Below are 16,351 nucleotides of genomic sequence, written 5' to 3' on the forward strand. Positions count from 1 at the left end.
ACATGTAGCTATGTGTAATGTTAGAGACCACAGAAGAACCTTTGCAGCCTGTTTTCTCAACTCGCTGTTTTCTGCAAGACATTACTCTATAATCCATATCTCCAAAACTGATGGGTCAAACTGAACAACCAATATGTCAATTTGAAGCTATGATTCCCTGCTTTCATATGTCGTGAAAAAAAACGAAAATTCAAAAAAATCTAATGGCAGTCCCTCAGTAAAATTTGGACACATTTAGCCAGGTGTTCTGACTAGGGATGGGAATTATTGATTAAGTCATATTAATTGATAATTGATACGTTTTGATAACCTTATCGATCGATTAACCGGTTAGATTAACCGCCATTTAAAAAAAAATCTGACAACAATCTACTGCGTAACCTGCGTTCCCCGCTATTTAATCCAATATTCTACGCAGCCTAGATTGTCTTATTACCTTTGGAGCATACGCCGAAGTATTTGCAGCTTTGAACCACGAAAATCCGGCGAAATGTTTTGTTGATGAGAAAAACAGGCCGCCATTACAATGCGAAACGGCAACAGCCTCCACATGTTGTAGTCCAAACAAACGGCCCGTCCACTTGCATTGGGCTCATTTTCCCAGAAGCCCTAGCAGCCCAGAGGATGGCTTGATTTCCGGTTTCGTCATTATAAACACGGCGGCCTCATCACCAGGTCCGGGACAAATCCGCTCTTTCTTTTTAATTATTTTAAAACGGCGAATTAAACACATTAAACAAATAGCGGGTTTAGCGTATTAAGCAGGGGGGAATGCTGGATTAAACAATTTAAAGCCCTCAAGGTGTTAATTTCCCTCAATGTCTAACATACAAATCTACACTTTGCTGATATACAGAAATAATACAATTTATTTGACCATTTGCGATACAGGGCCAGGCAATGGCATCTTTGCATGAGAAATAAAATGAAATGAAGTGCACTGTCTTGTCTGTCACATCCCATGCAAAAGCAGAGACGTTTCTGTGGCTAGTCCGTCCCCCCCCACCTTTTTTACGGGCCCACATGTGCCCACATGTGCGTTCCTCTGCAGACAGCACAGAAAACCGCCTAATGCTAGAACCGCAGAATTGTAAAAAATATTTACTGTTAAGTTTAATTGATTAATTTCTTAACGCCGATAAATCGATTAACGATTAACATCCCTAGTTCTGGCCAAACAACCCCATAGCAGACATCCTCAGTGAGCACATCCACCACAGTCCCATGCTGGAACATTAGACATCCTCAGTGAGCACATCCACCAAAGTCCCATGCTGGAACATTAGCAACAACAACCCCATAGCAGACATCCTCAGTGAGCACATCCACCACAATCCCATGCTGGAACATTAGACATCCTCAGTGAGCACATCCACCAAAGTCCCATGCTGGAACATTAGCAACAACAACCCCATAGCAGACAACCTCAGTGAGCACATCCACCACAGTCCCATGCTGGAACATTAGCACCATAGCAGACATCCTCAGTGAGCACATCCACCACAGTCCCATGCTGGAACATTAGCACCATAGCAGACATCCTCAGTGAGCACATCCACCACAGTCCCATGTTGGAACATTAGCACCATAGCAGACATCCTCAGTGAGCACATCCACCACAGTCCCATGTTGGAACATTAGCACCATAGCAGACATCCTCAGTGAGCACATCCACCACAGTCCCATGCTGGAACATTAGCACCATAGCAGACATCCTCAGTGAGCACATCCACCACAGTCCCATGTTGGAACATTAGCACCATAGCAGACATCCTCAGTGAGCACATCCACCACAGTCCCATGTTGGAACATTAGCACCATAGCAGACATCCTCAGTGAGCACATCCACCACAGTCCCATGCTGGAACATTAGCACCATAGCAGACATCCTCAGTGAGCACATCCACCACAGTCCCATGTTGGAACATTAGCACCATAGCAGACATCCTCAGTGAGCACATCCACCACAGTCCCATGCTGGAACATTAGCACCATAGCAGACATCCTCAGTGAGCACATCCACCACAGTCCCATGCTGGAACATTAGCACCATAGCAGACATCCTCAGTGAGCACATCCACCACAGTCCCATGCTGGAACATTAGCACCATAGCAGACATCCTCAGTGAGCACATCCACCACAGTCCCATGTTGGAACATTAGCACCATAGCAGACATCCTCAGTGAGCACATCCACCACAGTCCCATGCTGGAACATTAGCACCATAGCAGACATCCTCAGTGAGCACATCCACCACAGTCCCATGCTGGAACATTAGCACCATAGCAGACATCCTCAGTGAGCACATCCACCACAGTCCCATGCTGGAACATTAGCACCATAGCAGACATCCTCAGTGAGCACATCCACCACAGTCCCATGCTGGAACATTAGCACCATAGCAGACATCCTCAGTGAGCACATCCACCACAGTCCCATGCTGGAACATTAGCAACAACAACGCACCATTCTTGCTCAAATGTCAATCTAGATCTCAATATTTGTTTCGATTAATTGTGCAGCACTACAACACACTTTACACTAGACTAGAGTAACTAGATTGAACAACCTGTGTTTCTGATTTGTCTGCAGATGTAGGAAGACATGATACTACTGGTAAATGGTGCATTTATATAGCGCCTTTATCCAAGGCGCTTTACATAGATTGTGCATTACATTCACCCATTCACAGACAGGAGGAGCCGGGATTCGAACCGCCGACCCATGGATCATTGGACAACCTGCTCTACCTCCTGAGCCACAGCCTCCTGAGACATGATACTGACATGATACTGACCATGATACTGACCATGATACTGACATGATACTGACCATGATACTGACCATGATACTGACCATGATACTGACATGATACCGACATGATACTGTACTGACCATGATACTGACATGATACTGACCATGATTCTGACATGATACTGACCATGATACTGACATGATACTGACCATGATACTGACATACTGACGATGATACTGACCATGATACTGACATGATACTGACATGATACCGACATGATACTGTACTGACCATGATACTGACATGATACTGACCATGATTCTGACATGATACTGACCATGATACAGACATGATACCGACTTGAAAGAATGCTTAAATCAGGAACACCTTTACAAATAGTAAGTAAAGAAAATGGCCACAAATTTAGCAAATTCAAGAGGTCATGAAGTTAAACGATAAACACCCTGCTATTCAATGCAGCTCTCATGCTTTAAATGTTATAAGGAGACTATTTAACTGTGTGTGTGTGTGTGTGTGTGTGTGTGTGTGTGTGTGTGTGTGTGTGTGTGTGTGTGTGTGTGTGTGTGTGTGTGTGTGTGTGTGTGTGTGTGTGTGTGTGTGTGTGTGTGTGTGTCAGCACTCTGTCTAAATAGCTTTTTGAAGTATTTTAGGGCCCATTACTCTCATTTGGTTCAATTAATTTTACACTATGTGATAATGGCACAGATTTGTTTAGTTGACAATAGGAGGATATGATATGAACTATCACCCTTCTCCCAAAACAACGATATGTAATGATCATTATATCCTTTTAGGCACCATAAGCCACCCACTGTGCTGCAAACCATTATAAATAAATACCTGGGAAACAAATATAGCAGTGATGAACTGCATAAATATGGTTCATGCTACTTAACCCATTTAGGACTGAGTCCGATTCTAAAAACCTATGTTTCTATGTCAGTGGTGCTCAACCTTTTTCATGTCAAGGACCCCCAGAATTATCAGTATTTGCCTGCGGACCATCATCTGAAAATATATTCTAAAATCTAAACAAGCTCATAGCGCGGCACTTGAAAAATAGGGTAAAGTACAACATAATGCTTAAAACGCCAAAAGGGGTTCCCGTTCTGAATGACCTAAAGTAAGTAAAGAATGTATCCTTATCCCGAGGAAATTATGTGGGATGCTGTCATCATTGTCACTATCATTATCCTCCCCCGTGTGCAGCTGCACAACAGTGTGACGTCGGTTGGACCACTTACTCTGGTCTCTGACACTAATTACTGTGTAATTTGGTGTTTTACACATTATGTTATACTTTAGCTATTGGAAAATAGCAGATCTACAAGCTCATAGCGCGGCACCGAGTGCCGCGCTACGAGCTTGTAGGTCTGCTATTTTTGAAAAATCGTGAAAATGTGCCGCAAATCTTTGAATATATGTTCTTTCAAAGCCCTAGAACAACATATATTCAGAAGGGGGTCGGCGGCCAATTACATATAATTGTTGGGGTCCTTTGACATAAAATAGTTTGAGCACCACTGATATAGAAACATAGGTATTTCAGAAAACTGTCAGGATTTAGAACACATAGTCCTCAGGTCTAAATGGGTTAAACAGACAGAAAAGGAGATACATCTGTATACAGTAGTTAAATTATACGTATATCTGTGATATAATAATTATGTGCAGTTGGTCTAATAATGTTTTATATGGTATTTCTTGGGTGAGCATGATAAAGAAGATAACCCTCTTTTCCATTATTTATATTTTTCAGTTTTTATGCAATAAGAAAGTTCAACCATGGCCATGGAGAATACTCATTTCTGTCTGACTGGCCAAAGGTTGTGCATTATTATTTTTCAGATAACCACACACGCTCATCACCATTCTTCTAAATTAATACTTCAGTACCTTTGTCATAATTGATACTTCAATTTTAATTAATACTTCATTAGTGCAGACCTGACTCAACGTGTCACAAACACCATTTGTTTTTTTTATAACACTTTAACACGGAAACGATTATGCAAATTGCGATTAGACAATTGTGTAATAATTGCGACAGGCCTACACAGCATTACGAACATTTCTAGGGTACAGACTGTTTCAGAATTTAAATTCAGACTGGTAGCCTATTCTTATTCCAGATGGAAAAAGGAGTTAACAGCAAAGCTGAACAGCTTGCGTGAATGTTCAGTCTCCATCAAAGACAATAGTATTATTCAGAACCATGGACAGCTTCACTCTTGGTTGTAAGTCTAGGTGCAAATGATACACGTAGGCGGAGGAGGAGCATTCTTTTTTCCCCCTTCTTTATGTCTCCTTGGAAGCAGTGAAGATTGATGTCAGAGAGAGCAGGCGAGGAGAGTGTCTAAAAGTCCTAACGCTTGCATCTTCTGCTTTGTGTGGAGTTCAACTTCGGTGAACGTCGACCAGTCCTCAACCAGTAGCAATGTATGTGTTTGACACCGCTAGGTTGTAGTTTTGAGTCTTAAAAGTGTGCACTCTTGGGCGCCCGCTGGCCAAGTGGTCCAGGTGCATGCCACATATACTGTAGGCTCTGGCCTGACAGAGTGTCGCGTGTTCGAGTCCCGTTCATGACGACCTTTGCTGCGGGTCTCTCCCCTTCTCTCTCTCCCACTTTCCTGTCCGTCTTCACTAATGGTAAATAAATGGTAAATGGTGCATTTATATAGCGCCTTTATCCAAGGCGCTTTACGTAGATTGTGCATCAATTCACCCATTCACACACACATTCACCTACCGATGGCGGCGGAAACCATGCAAGGCACCAACCAGCACATCAGGAGCAATTTGGGGTTCAGTGTCCGGGGAGCCCGGGTTCGAACAGGCAACTTTGCGGTTACCATCCAGCCACTCTACCCCTGAGCCTCCGCTTTAATCAATAAAGGCAAAAAGCCAAAAACAAATATTAAAAAAAAAAAAAGAAAAGTGTGCACTCTTGTGTGACAAATAACCAAATCGACTCAAACTGTACTACACATCAGCACTGATTTCCATGTGGATCACTGCCCAGATTCGACACGACAAGATATGAATTTAGCATCAGAAGGTGATAGTCATTCCTCTGCATTTGCACATGTGTAACCATGTCTTTATGCAAATGAGAAGCAAATTTCACTGGGCAACAGCCAATCAGATTGTTGAATGTGACAAGGTAACTAAGATTCATGCAGCAACCACCGTCAGTAACCCACAACACCACTTGAGATAGGCAGAAAGGAGACATGCTTATCGTGGATAATACATGGAGGCTGAAGGTACGGAAATGATGTGGTTTATGTTCCATTTATGTGTTTCTTTGTGCCAGTACAGTCACATGTACAGGCTGTACATGCTGGTTATGAAACACACTCACAATTTATATTACCTTTTAATTCTTCTGCTCAGAATTGGTACGTGAAGGAACAACAAAATAAACATAGTGAAGAGTGTTGGAGATAATTGTTTGTGCTTCTAGGGGGATTAAACATTTAAACACAGCTTACGTTTTAGCGACATGCCCACTAACGGAAAAAGTCATTCGATCCGCTTACATGTAACATTATCAGCAAGAGGAAGTAAAGGAGGTGACTGGAATTTACTAATTTAGTTTAACTTGTAGGCATATACGATTATACGGTCCTATGCCTCTATGGCGACAACCCTGTCAAACATGCCTCTGGCCATTCTTAGTCATTTTAGTAAGCAGCTTACTATTCTATCCGTAGACTCAGTTTCCCAGACAAAGTATTAGCCTAGTCCTAGACTCAAAACTTATTTTTCAAATGGAGATCTTCATTTATATATTTTTCTTTTGTATGGTATTAGCCTATTAGGCTTAATCTATGTCTGGGGGAAACCGGCGGAATATATCCTACATCTACTGTAAAACACTTATTTGAAAGACTTATAAAAGACAGATTTTATTCTTAAACTAGAAGGCTGCCAGCTCAATCCTCTGCCAGGAGGACAGTGCATTCCTGCTGTGCACTTCTTGAGCAGCAGGTGTTAACATCTATGGTGCCAACTGATGCTGCCAAAGTTCCCCAAGTTACGCAAGGCACTGTAGCCTAAGGGCCCCCGGGCAAAACTGGGGATGGAATTGGCACGGAACTTGCGAACAGAGCGGATTCCTTGGGAGTCCGCACCGGTACGCTACCACTATAATAAATGGAACCCGGCTGCACAGAGCACGGGTGCGGTGCGCAGGTTGTGCGTAAGCTCCGCGTGGCGTGAATCTTCTTTTTACGCAAGTGCTCTGTTTTTATGCAGCCCCTCGCCTTCAGAGGGAAAAAATAATAATACGGAACTTCCCGCGGGACGGACGAATTGTTGTCAGTGCAGCCACCTATAGCTGCTTCCGTTCCGCTCCGGCCGCAGTCCGGTTCTGTTCCTTCCCCAGTGTAGCCCGGCCGGCTGTAAGACTGTTCCACCTGTGCTCTCATCTCTGACAAGAAATGCATAAGTAGCTATCTGTGACTGTGCATGAAGAACATGGTTGACATGCAAAAGAAAAACCATTCCCCCCCCATGGAAATTCTGTCTTTTTTCGTGATTTCTTGAATCATTTAATGTCTATACTGTACATGACCTGCACTTCAAGTGAAAATCCAAGTAGGTCTGCATTTCTCTGCTTGGGTTTTTGACCTTCCCACGGAAAGCCCCAATCATTGTCATGAAGATGGACTTTCATATTTAGACAAACCAAGAACTTATACCTTTTCGAACAAAATGTCAAACAGTGCTCCGGGTGGTGGCAGAGACTGTGAGCCAGGAGAAGTGACTGCTTGACATTTTGTGCTCATGAGTATTCACTCGCCCCTCTAAAATTACTCACGGTTAACCACTTTCACCCTGGCGTCCCAATTTTGGGCATGTCATTACAGGCCACGATTTTCAAAATGCGACCCATTGTCAGCTTGTAGATTGGTAATTTTTTTAAATGTTTGAATAGGGCATACGTTCCGTGTTGGGGGGGGGGGGGGTCCTAACCCCTCTATAAAGCTCTGCTGAATTTACAGCCTACTGGTGATTCATTTCTGGGGGATTGGCAAAACACTTAATGTGACTTTAATGAGGTCTCAGTCATTGATACATTTTTGCATAATTATGTTCATAAAGCAGTGATGTAGGCTACCTCCTAATATCACCTGCTTCAAAGGCCTCCGTTGAATAGCTCTCCTCATTAGCTTTAAGTTTCCAACTGTATTGGGGGGGGGGGGGGGGTCCTTGCATGCAGCCAGCACCTGATTTAAATGAAAATTCATTAAAACAAAATCATATTCCCTGAAATGTTGCACTGTACACTCTGTACAAGCCCTGAGACACAACAGCACAACACGCAGGTTATTTCAACCTCAGAGATCACTGGGAGTCTGTGATCTCACGTGCACGGAGCGCACATGCATATGTAACAGTACACACAGTACCCCACCAGACAATACATTTCACACATACAGTACGGCGCAGAGTTGCTGCATGTAGCGCTCTGTACCAGAGCAAATCTCTCTCCAAATGACAGGGCCATGAACCCTCAAAAGAGGCTTCCGCCATTAATGTGACAAATATGACAAGGCATGCAGGTGATGCGGGGAAAGCAGGCATGTGACACAACAGCCCATAATGAGGGATGTGGCTGGTGGCGCGCGGAGATGCGTCTCAGACAGAACACAGAACAAAGGGAAATGGAAAGCGTCTCCCTGCTTCCGCGCTCACCGAGCTCTGCTGAATTAACATGGGCCTACCTTTGATTCATTTTCAAGGTGATTGACAAAACACTTAATGTGCATTTAATGAGGTCCCAGCCTTTGCTCCAGTTCTGCATAATCGTGTTCATAACGCAAGCTTTAACCCATTTAGACCTGAGGACGATTCTTAAAAAATGTCTTCTAAATCCTAAAAGTTTTCTGAAAAACCCTATGTTTCTATGTCAGTGGTACTCAACCTTTTTCATGTCAAGGACCCCCAGAATTATCTGTATTTGGCCGTAGACCCCCATCTGAAAATATGTTGTTCCCCGGAAGCAAGGATTTGAGTTAAAAACGTTCACTCTGAAAGAATATATATTCAAAGATTTGCGCCACATTTCAGATCTACAAGCTCATATATATGAGCTTGTAGATCTGCAATTTTTCAACAGCTAAAGCATAACATAATGCTTACAACACCAAAAGGGGTTCCCGCCCAAATTGGGTTAAGTGATGTACCTCCTTTTTCACCTTGTTCAAAGGACCCAATTAAATTGCTCTCCTCGTTATCTTAAAGTTTCCAACTTTTATTGAAAACAAGACTTGTATGTATGCATGCAGCCAGCGCCTCATTTGAACGAAATTCATAAAAATAAATATTCCCTGGAAACATTGCACTATATCGTATCGAGAGAGAAACAGACACCCGAGCAGATACGCAGGGCGTATATTAACTTCAGAGATATAACTGGGAATCTCTGATCTCACAACACAAGCACAGCACACATCCGCATGTAAAACACACCTCGACAATAAATTCATACATACAGTAAAGGCGGAGTTGTATAGCTTCCGTCTGTACCAAAGCAAATCTCTCCGCATGACAGGGGGCGGCATGGATTGACCCTCAAAGGATGCATTCCACTATTAATGTGACAAATATGACAAGGCACGGATGGAGTCGATGCAGGAAAGGAAAGGCAGGCATGTGACACAACACGACGTCCCATAATGTATAATGAGGTAGGTGCCTGGCATGTGGCGACTCATCTCAAGACAGCCACACAACAAAAGGTAGTGAGAACATGGCTTGCCAGTCATCAAATAGAATGATAAATGGGCTTCATAACAGTTAAGACTGATGGCGGCATCAACCCTCCCTTCAACCCCCCGTGGTGAAAAAGTGGCCCATGAAATCTGTTCGGCTGTTCGATGCGAGGCGGCACGGACCCCATCCGTCTGCTCTGCTTAGGTTTTACCCACTTATACGATCCCTCCCATTATTCCCAAATGACAGCAAATTGAGCAGAACAAAGCCTGCTGTCTGCTAGGATCTATCAAGGAACCTCATCAAAATGTGTGTGCCATTTTTCTTTTCTAAGGCTTTCCCAGAAAGGCCAAGTTCAGACTCCGACTCGCATGGCTTATACATGCTGGAGCGAGCACAGCTCACGTGCGTCCAGAAATGACAACTTCAATACTGCTTTTTAAAACTAGCAGGATGGATGGTGCTCATGGCGGGTATTGGCTCCAGAGATTCAGCATGGCCTAGGTTGGCTTTTCGCACCAAACATCGCTTGCCATGTGCACTCATGAATAATGGAGTTTGGCACAAATATGCAAATCTTAGGCATTAGCCTAGTTATGCCCCTGTACTGTAAGTTACAGTGACTTATCTATTATGTATGAGCACTGTATCGCAGGGACGATGGCCTGGAAGCCGCGGTAAAACTCTCCCTTAGTCGTTCACTTTTACAAAATGAAAGAGCATGAATAGTAAGGGGAGGTAGTTCCAAAACGCTAGTGTTATAATAATGCCAAACTGAATCTCCCATAAGCCTGGGGAGAATGAGTTTGCTGCTTCTACGCTCAATTGCCAAGCTACTTAAAAAAATCACAATGGTCTCTGTAGGATTTGGAAACCAGGAAGATACGTAGGGGAGGGAATACGAATGAAGTTGTTTGCTAATCCTCTAAATTCCCCCCCACATCATGGCTGATATGAAACACTATCAGCAATGTGGTCCGTGGTGGAGGAGGTGGGGTTGTGGGCTGAGGCCGGGGGCACAACATGACATGCACGCGTACAAAATCAGCCTCCGTATGCCACTGCCCACTACCATAACAATGCATGATGAATCACTCCAGTTAAGTGAGCTAATAATAGTACAGAACCCCAAATCAAGGAGCCACCACCAACCCACCATCATGTCAAAATCCGCAAGATCAAGTGACTTGATGTCAAGTGACTCGATGTCTAAATGATATATAGTGACATCTAGCACATAATGCCTTATCCCTCTGTGATGAACAGTTGTCATCATTAGCTTTGATCAAAGTTAATCCTGAAAAGCGTGACAACTGACAACTTTCTTTTAATGGTACTCTCACCCAACCACCCACGAAGCCTCGACGGCTGCTTATAATAATCCCCATTCACTATGGCAACAGGAGGAAGCCACACCCTCACAGAGGCCCATAGCAACTAGGGTTTTTTTTTTTATACCCGATTCCCTATGTGGCCAAAATTAGTCTGGCCCGTTTCCCAACAGGAGAATATTCATTAGCTCGGAAATTAACCCATTTAGATCTGAGGACGATTCTACAAATGTCTTCTAAATTCTGACAGTTTTCTGAAAATGTTTCTATGTCAGTGGTATTTTCATGTCAAGGACCCCCAAAAATATATGTAATTGACCCCCATCTGAAAATATGTTGTTTCAGGGACCCCCAAAAGCAATGATTTGAGCTAAAAACGTTCGCTCTGAAAGAATATATATAAAGATTTGCACCACATTTTCCAGATTTTTCAAAAATAGCAGACCTACAAGCTCGTAGTGCGGCACTCGGTGCCGCGCTATGAGCTTGTAGTGCCGCGCTATGAGCTTGTAGATCTGCTATTTTTCAACAGCTAAAGCATAACATAAATGCTTAAAACACCAAAAGGGGTTCCCGTTTAGAATGAGTTAAGGCCTGGAGATTTGATCTGGCAAATATTACTGCTGAAAATGCTGTCTCTTTCATAATAGCTCTTTCTCGTCCTGAGGGATAAACCCAAACATGCTTTCTGCCCAGAAAAAAAAGGAAAAGAAAAGAAAAATCGGAATTAATTTGCATTAAAAAAAGGCCCGTTTCTTTCCCCTCAACGGAGACATTTCTTTCATAACATCATCAAAAATTAATTCCATTCTCATGTTCTTATTGGTCTTGATTAGTCAAACTTGAGAAAAGAAAAGGGTACTTTGTTTTTGCCTCTTTTTCCCCCTCCTCACTCAAGTGAAGCCAACTGGATGAGCGCCACCAAACAAAACAATACTATAGCAGATAGAACACTAGCACACACACACACACACACACACACACACACACACACACACACACACACACACACACACACACACACACACACACACACACACACACACACACACACACACACACACACACACACACACACACACACACACACACACACACACACACACACCATCACCTTAAAGAATTGTCTTAATTTGCCTAATAACATCCACTGACTATTACTTTTGCCAATCATATTACCCACAGGCGTAAGGTGTGTGTGTTACAACAGAAAACAGTAGCCGTCAATTCTACTAACCAGCCATCCCCTGACCACGCTATGCTATGATGCCCTCATCTCTAGCTACCCCACCGCCCGGCGCTTGCTTGGTTTTGGCTCTGACTCAAGACAGTGAAAGCAAAAACAAACAAAACAGGACCATCCACAGTGAGCTGCAGACAAAACAGCTCCCCATGCATTCACCTTGATCAGTCGAGTATGAAAATAATGAGCTCGCCTCGACCCGCCTCTCATATTGTGATGCTGTCCCTGTAGCCGTGAAAGGCTGTCCCTGTGGTTGTTCTCAGTGAGAAGAATCTCTCTCCCTGTCTGTAGTCACTCTCTCCCTGTCTGTAGTCACTCTCGGTGAGAAGAATCTCTCTCCCTGTCTGTAGTCACTCTCGGTGAGAAGAATCTCTCTCCCTGTCTGTAGTCACTCTCGGTGAGAAGAATCTCTCTCCCTGTCTGTAGTCACTCCCGGTGAGAAGAATCTCTCTCCCTGTCTGTAGTCACTCCCGGTGAGAAGAATCTCTCTCCCTGTCTGTAGTCACTCTCGGTGAGAAGAATCTCTCTCCCTGTCTGTAGTCACTCCCGGTGAGAAGAATCTCTCTCCCTGTCTGTAGTCACTCTCGGTGAGAAGAATCTCTCTCCCTGTCTGTAGTCACTCTCGGTGAGAAGAATCTCTCTCCCTGTCTGTAGTCACTCTCGGTGAGAAGAATCTCTCTCCCTGTCTGTAGTCACTCTCGGTGAGAAGAATCTCTCTCCCTGTCTGTAGTCACTCTCGGTGAGAAGAATCTCTCTCCCTGTCTGTAGTCACTCTCGGTGAGAAGAATCTCTCTCCCTGTCTGTAGTCACTCTCGGTGAGAATAATGTGTCTCCCTGTCTGTCTGTAGTCACTCTCAGTGAGAAGAATTTCTCTCCCTGTCTGTAGTCACTCCCGGTGAGAAGATTCTCTCTCCCTGTCTGTCTGTAGTCACTCTCGGTGAGAAGCTCTGCATGTGCCACTTTTCTAATCGGTCCAAGTTCTCGGCGGGGGAGAGAGAGCTTTCATCACTTTCCGACGCAACTTTGGGGAAAGAAAAGACAATTCTGCCTATACTCTTACGCCATCTATGACTAGCTTGCACACAATTACAGGAGTTGCTGTTCGCGAGTAATTTTACGATTTCTGAGGACATCGTGATCTTTTTTGAGGGGCGCCAGCCCCTCCTATGCCCAGCTTTGAGGGTTTTACTGTAAACACAAACATTGTCCCAACACAACCATTGAATGCCATTAGTTTTGAATGTTTGTGCAAACACTAACATTGACAATGAATGGCCAGTGTTTGTGTGTAACCAAACATTACATAAACACAAACATTGAAGACGAAGGTGAGGACGCAAATTGTGATTGGCTGGATTGATGATGTATGATGATAAGAGCGCCCCTCACTTCACACGGGTGTGATTATGTTTTGTCTGCTGACCGATGCTTGTCCACTACCACCCCCACACACACACACTCCCAAATGTAAACACGTTTCAAGAGATGCCAAATGCGTGTCCAAATATACAAACAACAGATGGACTCATTGTTGCAGTGGGCTTATTACTAGTGTGTAAGAAGAAAAACAGTATAGTCTCAGTGAGAAACTGAGAATCTTTTTCTTTTTTCACCTACAGTAGGCAATTATCACATATCACACAATGGCGATTATTAGAGATAGTCACAATTATGTTTGCATGATCATCATATTGTTTCCACGGTGAAACATGTTCATATATTTTCAAACATTTTCAAACATATAGTGGATATAGCTGATCTACTTGAGCTTGTAGATCGGCAATTTTCACTATTAATGTTTTTGAGGGGCGCTAGCCCCTCCTATATTCAGCTGTGTTGTTGTTCTAACACAAACATTAAATGCCATTGACAATGAATGGAGAATTGCCGTCATATGTAGACGAGCAAATTGGATTTTTTTTGTGAAATTCCCATCGAAATGAAAGGAGAATTTACATCATTATGTGTCTGAGCAAACGGTTAATTGACAATTAACCGTTGTGTAAAATGTTGCAATCATGACAGCCCAATTTGCACCCATTGCCATAATGTATAGCCTACTGTAAAAATCACTGAAATTGGTAGTGAATACAGATGATTTCTTACTATTTTGAACAATAGTCCATTGCTGCCCACATTACAGTCTAATTTTAAATGATACTAGACCTGTACGTGCCCGTCGGCCACCGGCCTACTTGGGAACGATGCAACTTGGGAACCTAATAATACCCATTGTCAACTTGTCATAGCGCCCGTTTTAACTGTCTGTCTGTGTCCCACATGGAGATCTCTGTATCTGTCTGCCTGCCTGTGTGTGGCGCATTTATAGTAGGATAAGGTTTTCACCTTTGGAAAATTCTGCAGCTAGAGGCTATATAAAAGATTACACCCACGTACTCATAATTATAGGTGAATGGACAGCCTATGACAGGTTATACCATCATGTGACATAGTAGCCTATGTGATAAAGAGGGCTGCTACATTTTCATTTGGTTAAGCCCACAAGTGATGTTCTATGGCTGAAGGGGGGGGGGGGGGGGGGGGGGGAGTCAACAGTTTTGCTCCTAATTGAAATGGAGGAGGAATTAGCATAGTTCCATTTGGCAAATGTAGCAGGTTAATATCCTGTGACTATATCCTGCCCTGCACCAAGACATTCCACTATACAATTTGCATCCTCCAATTAGAGTCCCCTGATTCACAATGCAAAACATATCTGCTAGTGCTGCTGCTCATCTTAAAACATTACAATTTAAGTTTTAAGTTTCAACATTTAGTTGGCTGTTTGGTTCATGGTCGACTTTCGACTATATGCCATTTAATCAACTGCATACTGAAAAAATAAAATACTATAAACTTGCCAATACTTAATCAATCTTGCATGTAAGTTGTGTTGGTTTTACATGGCATTTTGGAATGGAAATGAAACTGTGAAATTACTCTCAAAGATTAAGATATAGTCATAAGATGAAAGTAGCCTACTTTTGTCAAAACTGACCGGAGCAAGAAATAAATAAATAATAATAGAATGGATCGAAGGGCAGACAGACTGGCAGAGATGTAAAATGATGTAGGGCGGCTATCTAGCCAATATCAATATCTTATTACTTCTATTAGCCGCGGTGCTTATAGCTGCCTGGTGGTGATAAGGAAAGCTATGATTCTAAAGAACAAAACATCACCATTATTATTACTGCAATCTTCTGTTCAGTCAGTGCAGCCCACTGTTGGTTATAGTCTAGATATGCTGCTGTATGGAATATTATTTCATAAGTAGACAAGAACCAAATGCCGCTAGTTACCTACCTTGCACGGAGTCGGAAATGCAATCAGTGCATCTCTCGGTGTTTGGCTTTGACTTGCAGGAGGAGCTGAAGGTGATGTCTGATGATTAAACCCACGGATCACACTTTCTCACCCAGGTAGCAGAAACGTCTCTTCTTCCTCTCCCTTTCTCTCTCTCGCTGAGACGCAGCCGCTGGCTGTCATCGCTGATTAATTATTGGAACGCCAGACACGCGGGGGAAACCAAGCAAGGGGTCCTTGTTTATTTAAAGTGATTTGATTTCGCTCCTGTCCAGAAAAAGACTAGCCACCAGTACCACAGCACGGCAAGGCACAGCACAGCACAGGCAAAGCGACTGTGTCGGAACGCGGGCACACATTTGTGTGCTGGAGCGTTGGCTTGCGTAGCGCACTACACGGTGTGTTAGAGGCGGAGCCGTGCACTGTGTGCACTGCACATCAGATGACCATCAGGTAGGCTACTGTTGGGATGAGAGAGAGAGAGGGAGAGAGAGCTGGGATGCGGGATGCCCTGAATGGCTGATGGCCGCACGCACACACACACACACACACACACACACACACACACACACACACACACACACACACACACACACACACACACACACACACACACACACACACACACACACACACACACACACACACACACACACACACACACACACACACACACACACACACACACACACACACACACACACACACACACACACACACACACACACACACGTTTTTGTTCACATATGGAGATCTCGGTATCTGTCTGTGTCTACCTGTCACTTTTATGCCCATATATGGAGAGATCTGATGTATGCTGGTTCTGGACAACTCGATATCCGCATGCAAGGTCGAATTATAGCCTGGGCCGGTGGGGCCGTGTCCCAGGGTCCCTTGGCTCTCAGGGGCCCTTGGCTCTCAGGGGCCCTTGGCTGACAAGGGCTCCTGGAGACCTTCATTGGCTATTGATT

At 43.7% G+C, this 16,351-nt stretch overlaps 1 protein-coding gene across 4 annotated transcripts in view; it reads right to left on the reverse strand.

The window, feature by feature from the left end:
• The window catches only part of hs3st1l1 (heparan sulfate (glucosamine) 3-O-sulfotransferase 1-like1), a 39,697-nt gene extending 23,928 nt beyond the window's left edge, over positions 1-15,769 (reverse strand). For all 4 annotated transcript variants that reach the window (XR_013790910.1, XR_013790911.1, XR_013790912.1 and 1 more), the window contains exon 1: positions 15,381-15,769. The gene's annotated coding sequence lies outside the window, so the exon portion shown is untranslated. The remainder of the gene's footprint in view (positions 1-15,380) is intronic.
• Positions 15,770-16,351: the final 582 nt, after the last annotated feature.

The sequence above is a fragment of the Electrona antarctica genome (genome assembly GCF_951216825.1).
Source record: "Electrona antarctica genome assembly, chromosome: 10".
Classification (NCBI taxonomy): Eukaryota; Metazoa; Chordata; class Actinopteri; order Myctophiformes; family Myctophidae; genus Electrona; species Electrona antarctica.